The sequence below is a fragment of the Anopheles moucheti genome, assembly GCF_943734755.1.
Source record: "Anopheles moucheti chromosome X unlocalized genomic scaffold, idAnoMoucSN_F20_07 X_unloc_13, whole genome shotgun sequence".
In the NCBI taxonomy this organism is placed as follows: Eukaryota; Metazoa; Arthropoda; class Insecta; order Diptera; family Culicidae; genus Anopheles; species Anopheles moucheti.
Window position 1 is genome coordinate 195,001 of NW_026453519.1, and position 10,000 is coordinate 205,000.

Below are 10,000 nucleotides of genomic sequence, written 5' to 3' on the forward strand. Positions count from 1 at the left end.
GACTTATGGGCCTGATAGTGCGACTAACGGGCTTTGATAGTGCGACCAACGGGCTTGATAGTGCGACCTATGGGCTTGATAGTGCGACTAACGGGCTTGATAGTGCGACTTATGGGCTTGATAGTGCGACTTATGGGCTTGATAGTGCGACTTACGGGCTTGCTTTTCCATGTTTTTCGCATCGAGCTTCGGTTCGTTTCGAATAATTTTGTCCATGTTTTTCGTTTGCTACGAGAGGTTCGGTTCGTTTTCAGTTATCCCTGTGTTCATGGTTTTCGTGAGCTTCGATAGGTTTGGTCCGTGTTTTTGAGTACTCTTGTCCATGATTTTCGTGTGCTTCTTGAGGTTTGGTCCGATTTTCAGTACTCTTGTCCATGCTTTCACATGCTCTGATAGGTAGGTTCGTTCTCAGTTATCCCTGTGTTCATGGTTTTCGTGTGCTTCGATAGGTTTGGTCCGTGTTTTTGAGTACTCTTGTCCATGATTTTCGTTTGCTTCTAGAGGTTTGGTCCGATTTTCAGTACTCTTGTCCATGCTTTCACATGCTCTGATAGGTAGGTTCGTTCTCAGTTATCCCTGTGTTCATGGTTTTCGTGTGCTTCGATAGGTTTGGTCCGTGTTTTTGAGTACTCTTGTCCATGATTTTCGTGTGCTTCTAGAGGTTTGGTCCGATTTTCAGTACTCTTGTCCATGCTTTCACATGCTCTGATAGGTAGGTTCGTTCTCAGTTATCCCTGTGTTCATGGTTTTCGTGTGCTTCCATAGGTTTGGTCCGTGTTTTTGAGTACTCTTGTCCATGATTTTCGTGTGCTTCTAGAGGTTTGGTCCGATTTTCAGTACTCTTGTCCATGCTTTCACATGCTCTGATAGGTAGGTTCGTTCTCAGTTATCCCTGTGTTCATGGTTTTCGTGTGCTTCCATAGGTTTGGTCCGTGTTTTTGAGTACTCTTGTCCATGATTTTCGTGTGCTTCTAGAGGTTTGGTCCGATTTTCAGTACTCTTGTCCATGCTTTCACATGCTCTGATAGGTAGGTTCGTTCTCAGTTATCCCTGTGTTCATGGTTTTCGTGTGCTTCCATAGGTTTGGTCCGTGTTTTTGAGTACTCTTGTCCATGATTTTCGTGTGCTTCTAGAGGTTTGGTCCGATTTTCAGTACTCTTGTCCATGCTTTCACATGCTCTGATAGGTAGGTTCGTTCTCAGTTATCCCTGTGTTCATGGTTTTCGTTTGCTTCGATTCGTTCACTCTATTACTCTTGTCTTTGGTTTTCGTTTGCTTCGATTCGTTCACTCCATTACTCTTGTCTGTGGTTTTTCGTTTGCTTCGATTCGTTCAGTCCATTACTCTTGTATGTGATTTTCGTTTGCTTCGATTCGTTCAGTCCATTACTCTTGTGTGTGGTTTTCGTTTGCTTCGAGTCGTTCAGTCCATTACCCTTGTCTATGATTTTCGTTTGCTTCGAGTCGTTCAGTCCAATACTTACCCTTGTCTATGATTTTCGCTCTAAGCCCAGTCGCCCTGCGCTCTGGAAATCACATTCCAACTCTATCACCGATAGCGCTCACACCTTGGAAACCACATTTCACCCAGGGGACCTTAGGGTGGATTTTGAGCCTTTTGGGATTGCGAAACCATCATTTAACACTCTAAACTTAATTTCCGCAATCCCAGACGCACTTTCCATATGGTCTCCAAAAATGCGTGTGAGCTGACCTGGTCCCTTATAATAGGCAATGAACACGATTTTGGCAAAATATTTTTTTCAAAATTTTTTGACTCACCGGGTAAAATCGAATTTACTTGGGAAAAATGTTCTAGCAGGGGCCCTCCCATACAAATTTTTTTCTTCTCAAAAATGATTTTCGTTTCACTTTTCATACTCAGGGGAGTCTAAAATTGATGTTTTGAGTCACCGAGAAAAAAAAATTTTTTTGACCCGAGCTTGTGTCGGCGACCCAAAATCGACGCACTTGGGAAAAATGTTCTAGCAGGGGCCCTCCCATACAAAAATTTTTTCTTCTCAAAAATGATTTTCGTTTCACTTTTCATACTCAGGGGAGTCTAAAATTGATGTTTTGAGTCACCGAGAAAAAAAAATTTTTTTGACCCGAGCTTGTGTCGGCGACCCAAAATCGACGCACTTGGGAAAAATGTTCTAGCAGGGGCCCTCCCATACAAAAATTTTTTCTTCTCAAAAATGATTTTCGTTTCACTTTTCATACTCAGGGGAGTCTAAAATTGATGTTTTGAGTCACCGTGAAAAAAAAATTTTTTTGACCCGAGCTTGTGTCGGCGACCCAAAATCGACGCACTTGGGAAAAATGTTCTAGCAGGGGCCCTCCCATACAAATTTTTTTCTTCTCAAAAATGATTTTCGTTTCACTTTTCATACTCAGGGGAGTCTAAAATTGATGTTTTGAGTCACCATGAAAAAAAAATTTTTTTTGACCCGAGCTTGTGTCGCGACCCAAAAATCGACTCACTTGGGAAAAATGTTCTAGCAGGGGCCCTCCCATACAAAAATTTTTTCTTCTCAAAAATGATTTTCGTTTCACTTTTCATACTCAGGGGAGTCTAAAATTGATGTTTTGAGTCACCGAGAAAAAAAAATTTTTTTGACCCGAGCTTGTGTCGGCGACCCAAAATCGACGCACTTGGGAAAAATGTTCTAGCAGGGGCCCTCCCATACAAAAATTTTTTCTTCTCAAAAATGATTTTCGTTTCACTTTTCATACTCAGGGGAGTCTAAAATTGATGTTTTGAGACACCGAGAAAAAAAAATTTTTTTGACCCGAGCTTGTGTCGGCGACCCAAAAATCGACGCACTTGGGAAATATGTTCTAGCAGGGGCCCTCCCATACAAAAATTTTTTCTTCTCAAAAATGATTTTCGTTTCACTTTTCATACTCAGGGGAGTCTCAAATTGATGTTTTGAGTCACCGTGAAAAAAAAAATTTTTTGACCCGAGCTTGTGTCGGCGACCCAAAATCGACGCACTTGGGAAAAATGTTCTAGCAGGGGCCCTCCCATACAAAAATTTTTTCTTCTCAAAAATGATTTTCGTTTCACTTTTCATACTCAGGGGAGTCTAATATTGAAGTTTTGAGTCACCGTGAAAAAAATTTTTTTTGACTCACTGGGTAAAATGGTCGCACTTGGGAAAAATGTTCTAGCAGGGGCCCTCCCATACAAAAAATTTTTATTTCTCAAATCGATCCGTGGTTTCACTTTTCATACTCTAGGGCCCATTTGCTTCAACTTTGGAAAAAATTTTCGATGATGAAAAATTTTCGCCTTCGACGTCCATCGACCACTCGACCCGAACTTGGTACTTTTGTATGGAGGTACCCGAGTGGTGACTTTCTCATACAAAAATTTTTATTTCTCAAATCGATCCGTGGTTTCACTTTTCATACTCTAGGGCCCATTTGGTTCAACTTTGGAAAAAATTTTCGATGATGAAAAATTTTCACCTTCGACGTCCATCGACCACTCGACCCGAACTTGGTACTTTTGTATGGAGGTACCCGAGTGGTGACTTTTTCATACAAAAATTTTTATTTCTCAAATCGATCCGTGGTTTCACTTTTCATACTCTAGGGCCCATTTGCTTCAACTTTGGAAAAAATTTTCGATGATGAAAAATTTTCACCTTCGACGTCCATCGACCACTCGACCCGAACTTGGTACTTTTGTATGGAGGTACCCGAGTGGTGACTTTTTCATACAAAATTTGTTTTGCGAATACGTGTTCGTTCGCGATCATTAAGGCCATGAACAACAAGTCCGCTGCGATAGAAATAGTGCATTGTAGTTACTCGACGAGAAAAAAAATCGGGACTTAGAAAAATTTTTGAAAGTCAAATCGTATTAACTTCAAACAACACCTGATAATAAACACACATTGCCTGTTGCACCACAGTTCGCATTTGACTTAACAAATCGCCTGTTGGTACGCACATCACCATCGACTTTACCAATCGCGTTTCGCACCGCTAATCCCACTTGGCGTGGAGCCACGCACATAATGTTGCGAGGAGAGTATTAATCGGGACTTAGCGTTTTAAGCTCGCGAACACTCCACTATGGGAGTGCACGCAAGCACCAACTGTACACACACAACACAACAATCACTCTCGCGAACACTCCATTCCCAAAGTGAACGCGAGCACCAGCAAGCATGGGTCGCCTGAGAGGATCGATGCGAACGCATCTCTACAACTCGCAGCTCCCAGCCTGTAGTCCCGTCGTTTGCGGGCGGTCGAAGGTGTCGAAACTAGTTGTATCCACGGTCGACGGAAACACAGCCACCAGGGTTCCCTGTGGTAAGGTACTTCCACGTGCAGCGTGCTCCCGCCCGTTGCGGCTCAGTCTAGTGCTATAGCGGGGATGAGACGTCAGTGTGCGCGGGGCAGCACCGACGGATCTCGGAGGGTTGTTAAGCCCGCTAGCTTCCGATCACCTAATGGGTTTGAGAAGCGCTATCAGCTCGGATTGGATACGACCTTAGAGGCGTTCAGGCATAATCCAGCGGACGTAGCGTCATACCAAAGTCCGGTCGAACTAGTATTGAGCCAGTGGTCCGTACCTGTGGTTCCTCTCGTACTGCACAGGAATTCCGTTAAGATAGCGGCAAACAGCACACACCAGTAGGGTAAAACTAACCTGTCTCACGACGGTCTAAACCCAGCTCACGTTCCCTTGAAAGGGTGAACAATCCTACGCTTGGTGAATTTTGCTTCACAATGATAGGAAGAGCCGACATCGAAGGATCAAAAAGCCACGTCGCTATGAACGCTTGGCGGCCACAAGCCAGTTATCCCTGTAGTCTGGTGCGAGCCTCCAGAGAGAGCAGACGCAAATCCACGCTCCTCCGTGATTCAGAGCAAAAGTGCCGCAATTTGCGTTGGACCAGTGCGAAAGTTTGCAGTAAAGTTGGAGGTACCCTCCGGAACCCCCCCTGCGAATTTGGTGGCCCCATGCCCCCCCTTGTGGGCGCTATTAGAAAGAACGGTTTTTGTGATATATTGTGCGAAAGAGTGAACTTATTGAAAAAGTGATAGTGACACTTTGTGGGCCTCACCAGGCCACACCTTTTAGTAAAGAAACATTGGTCGAATTGATGGAGTTCGCGGAACGGCAGGTGTTTTTGTGGTGAAATTTCACACCTGTATAACTCCGAACATTGCGAACCGATCCGGCTGGAAGGTATTTTAAAAGTTGCGCTCTGCAGTAAAGAATAAGTGTTGAAAATTTCGTGTCAATCGGACGAAAACTCAGTGAGTTATTAGCGAACAAAGAAAACCACGTGCTCGTCGAAAATGGCGGCGTGCGTGTGAAAAAGAGCGAGGAAAAAAACTTCCGGACGAATCACCCCCCTGCTGGAGCGCTAGCGCTCCCGGAGGGGCACTCCCGGACGAAATTTCACCGCTCTTTGTGTGTGTGTGAAATTTGTGTGTGTGAGATTTTCGGCCCGATACCATCGAGTGGGGTGTCTAACGACGCGTCTCGGAAAGAGGAGTGGGGGAAACGCGGTTTCCCCCCCCTAGCACCACCCACCCCCCACCCAGCCCAGGAAAACCCCCGCGAAAAGTGGTTTTTCGTGATTTTCCCGGCCAAGGAGCGGAGGTAGAGCTCCCGGGTGTTTGGAAGAAAGTTGCGGGGTGAATTTTCACATCGAAAACCATCGCCGGAAAAGCGATTTTCGCAACATCCAGAAAGATACGGGCGGAAAAGCGTTTTTCCGAAGAAGAAAATTTTCGCCCTGATACCGTCGTGCGGGGTATCAAACGACGAGTTTTCAAGAGAGGAGTCGGGAAAATACCCCCCCACCACCATACCACCCACTCCCACCCCCCTAGGGCGGAAAAACCACCCAGGAAGCGGTTTTTGGCGATTTTCCCGGCCAAGCAGCGGAGGTAGAGCTCCCGGGTGTTTGGAAGAAAGTTGCGGGGTGAATTATTACATCGGAAACCATCGCCGGAAAAGTGATTTTCGCAACATCCAGAGAGATACGGGCGGAAAAGCGTTTTTCCGAAGAAGAAAATTTTCGCCCTGATACCGTCGTGCGGGGTATCAAACGACGAGTTTTCAAGAGGGGAGTCGGGAAAATACCCCCCCACTACCATACCACCCACCCCCACCCCCCTAGGGCGGAAAAACCACCCAGAAGCGGTTTTTCGCGATTTTCTGCGGAAAATTTTATCGCCACCCCACAAAGTGCGGTATCAAAAGAAGCGGCTTGACGAGACGAGTTCAACGCGCACCCACTCGTCCTCCTACCATCTTCCCTCACTTCACCAGGCCGGAAAAACCTCTCCGTGGCCCGCTATTAGCGTCCTCCCGCAAGGGAGAGTTGAAGTAAGGCGTCAGTAATGGCGACAACTCGCACCACGCGACTCAGGTCGGAGTCCACCGACGAAAGGGTGGGGCGGTCCCTTTCGGCTGTTGAGCCGAAAGTTATGCTTACGCGAGTCTCGGCGACGGCAACGAAGCAGGGGATCTCGGACATGGCGGAGCTCCGACAGCTCCTGAACGATTCGTCGCTGTCCAATGAACAGCTGCGTGCAACGATCGCCGGTCTGCAGCAGGAGATAACGATGCTCCGGCAGCAGATGGAGGCGATGGCAGAACAGGCCAGGCAGGAGACGAAGCTGGTCAGAGAGGAAGCCCGCATGCGCGAGACGGTGGCTCGTGAGGAAAACGAGCGTCTGCGCCACGAGCTGAAGGAGGAGCGCGCCAGCTTCCAAGAACTGCTGGCGCAGACGCTAGGCTACGGGGGTGGCCAGCGTTCAGGGCGGCAGCAGCAGCAACATCAGCAGCAGCAGCAGCAGCAGCAGCAGCAGCAGCAGCAGCAGCAGCAGCAGCAGCAGCAGCAGCAGCAGCAGCAGCAGCAGCAGCAATGGAGGCAGCAGCAGCACCAGCAAGGAGCGGCGATGGCAACGGCAGCTCCACTTCCGGACCAGGAAGGCGGCTCTTGGTCTGAGGTGGTGCGTCGCAAACCAGCACGCCAAGCAACGAGCCGGCAGCAGCAGCAGCAGCAGCAGCAGTGGCCGGAACTACCGCAACGACGGGCGGAGGTTCAGCGACAGGCGTTCGCTGGGCCATCAAGACAGCAGCCCCAGCAACAGCAGGGACAACAGGCTCGGCGCAGCCAGCCTGCAGCACAACGAGGAGGACAGCGCCAGCGGCAGCGTAAGGCGAAGCCGGACGCAGTAGAAATCGCCCCAGGCGAGGGGCAAACCTGGCTGGAGGTATACCAGGCGGTGCGAGCGGCTCCAGAAATGGAGAAGCACCAGGAGGCCCTCGGTGTAGGACGACGCACCACACGCTCCAGGTTGGTGATGGAGCTGAACGAAGGCGCGGACGCTGCAGGAGTCCTGCAGACCATAAAGGAGGTCTGCGAAAAAACGGAGCTGTCGGCCTCAGCTCGACTGGTGACGCCGACGACGGAAATCAAAATTGCAGCGATCGACCCTTTAGCGAAGGAGGTCGATGTGGCGATGGCATTGACCAACCTGTGCCATGTTACCGTGGAGGAGACCTCGGTCCGTCTGCGATCTGCGTGGGACAGCACGAAGGTGGCGATAGTTCGGGTTCCGGTTGGGGTAGCGGAGAAGCTGGTGGGCGAGAACGTGAAGGTAAAGTTCACGTCTTGCCTGATCGAGCAAGCGACGCAGCCGCAGGCGCGTCAGCAACGCTGCTTCAGGTGCCTGGAGACGGGGCACATCCGGGCGGCGTGCAAGAGCGAGACGGATCGCTCGGCTTGCTGCATTCGCTGCGGGAAGCCGGACCATCAGGCGAAGAGCTGCACGGCGGAGGTCTGCTGTGCCGCCTGCGGGGGACCGCATCGGGTGGGACACCCGACGTGCCGGCGCTGAGAGTGCTGCAGGTGAACCTCGGGCGATGTCAGGCAGCACAAGACCTAATGTTGCAGACGGCTCGCGAGCTCGAGGTTCAGGTGGTGCTCGCCTGCGAGCTGTATCGGCCGCCTCGTGACGATCCGCGGTGGGCCGTTGATGTGGAGCAGGGCGTGGCGATCATCGCAACGGGCGCCTATCCAATCCAGCGTTTGTGGGGGAGCGTCGCCCCGGGACTAGTGGTGGCCACCATAGCGGGAGTCACGTTCGCCAGCTGTTACGTGTCCCCCAGCAGCGGTCCCGCGGAATTCGAGAGCTTCCTCGGTGCGGTGGAAATGTCGCTCGTCGGACACACAACATCCGTCCTGGCCGGCGACTTTAATGCGTGGAACGAGGAATGGGGGAGCGCGCGCACTACCCAGAAGGGGCAGGATCTCCTGAGCGTGGCGGAGCAGCTGTCGCTGCAGACGCTCAACCGTGGCAACGTGCCCACGTTCAAGGGCAACGGGGCGGCGCGAGAAAGCGTGATCGACGTTACATTCGCTAGTCCAACCATCGCGAGGCCGGACTCATGGCGAGTGCTGAGTCGATTTTCCGGTAGCGATCACGCCTACGTCGAGTTTCAGGTGGACGTTCCGAGTCAACGTTCCACGCGACGAGGCCAGCAGCAGCGAAGCCGGACAGCAACCAGCGATGGGACAGCCAAACACGCCGGGACCCGGTGGAAGACGGCGCAATTCGACAGGAGGTGCTTCGACATCGCCCTCACACACGGCCACTTCGAACAGGTCGATACACCGGAGGGGCTGATCGGCGGACTCACCCAGGCGTGCGATGAGACCATGGAGAGAGTGCATGGGGCCACTTTCCACCGCAAGCCCCAGATGTACTGGTGGTCTCCAGAGATCGAGCGCCTGAGGGAGGAGTGCGAAGCAGCGGAGGCCGCTCATTGCCGAGCCCAACTGTCGGAGCGTGCAGCGACATCTGCCAGGCTGCAGGATTGCCGCCGTCTGCTGAAGGCTGAAATAAAGAGCAGCAAAGAAAGCAGCCTCCAGGAGCTGATCGACTGTGTTGAAGCTGAGGTGTTCGGACTCGGGTACAAAGTGGTGCGAGCGAAACTGCGCAGCAGGGCGCCACCGGAAACGGACCGAGCCGTACTCGACCCGATCGTCGACGCGCTGTTTCCGGAGCATCCAGCATTTGAGTGGCCAGACATCGAAGCGTGTGCTGCCTCACACGAGGCTCTGAGGCCGGTCACGGTCGCGGAGATCCTGTCGCTGGCCGAGCGGATGGCTCCCTCGAAGGCGCCAGGGTTGGACGGCATACCCAACGCCGCAGTGAAGGCGGCGATGAGGAAGCATCCGGAGGTGTTCGCGAAAGTCTACAACCAGCTGCTCGAACAGGGCGAGTTTCCTGCGGAGTGGAAGGAGGCTCGTCTCGTGCTGATCGCGAAGCCGGGAAAGCAGCCGGGCGATCCGTCGTCATACCGCCCGCTGCTCATGCTGGGAGCAGTCGCCAAGGGGTTCGAACGGCTGATCCTAGATCGGCTGAACGACCACTTGGAGGACAGCGACGCGCCTCGTCTGTCGCCAAATCAGCACGGGTTCCGGCGAGGCCGGTCAACCATCCAGGCCATCGAACGAGTAGTCGAGCGAGGGCAGCACGCGAGGACATTCCATCGTACCAACCAGCGGGACCCTCGCTGTCTGGCGGTGGCAGCGCTGGACGTGAGGAACGCCTTTAACTCAGCGAGTTGGAAGGCGATTGCGGCTGCCCTGCAGAAGCTGCAGGTCCCTACAGCCCTCCAGAGAATCTTGCGCAGCTACTTTTCTGAGAGGAGGCTGGTGTACGAGACCAGCGAGGGACCAGTGCGGCGTACGGTTACGGCAGGCGTTCCACAGGGCTCAATACTGGGCCCAACGTTGTGGAACGCCATGTACGACGGCGTGCTTCGGCTGGAGCTGCCCGAGGGTGCTGAAGTGATCGGCTTCGCGGACGACATCGCGGTGCTGGCGGAGGGGACGACACCGGAAGCAGCGACGCGAGCAGCAGAGGCATCGATATCGCTGATCAGCTCGTGGATGGCGCAACACCATCTGGAGATTGCTCCGGCCAAAACCGAACTGATCATCGTGTCCACC